The sequence below is a fragment of the Micromesistius poutassou genome, assembly GCF_964030765.1.
Source record: "Micromesistius poutassou genome assembly, chromosome: 11".
In the NCBI taxonomy this organism is placed as follows: Eukaryota; Metazoa; Chordata; class Actinopteri; order Gadiformes; family Gadidae; genus Micromesistius; species Micromesistius poutassou.
This window is the reverse complement of record NC_140281.1, coordinates 19,306,467-19,306,715: the sequence shown is the minus strand read 5'-3', so window position 1 is coordinate 19,306,715 and position 249 is coordinate 19,306,467.

Genomic DNA, 249 nt, shown 5'->3' with positions numbered 1-249 from the left:
CGAGAGGCAGTGGTATTATGACACTGCACAGAGGACGACTCTTCACAAGGGGTTTGCTTTCAGAGGAACCCAGGGTCCCCCCCCCCCCCCCCCCGTCTTAGAAGCTTTTCTCAAACAGAATTTTTTTTTAAACTGGAACTGAATGAATTATCCTGGACGCTTGGGGCCGAGGTGTCCGTCCTCATGCGTTGCGTAACGAGGGTCTATTTCTGCTCCTTCTAAACCTGTGACACACTTTCCTCTCTCCAG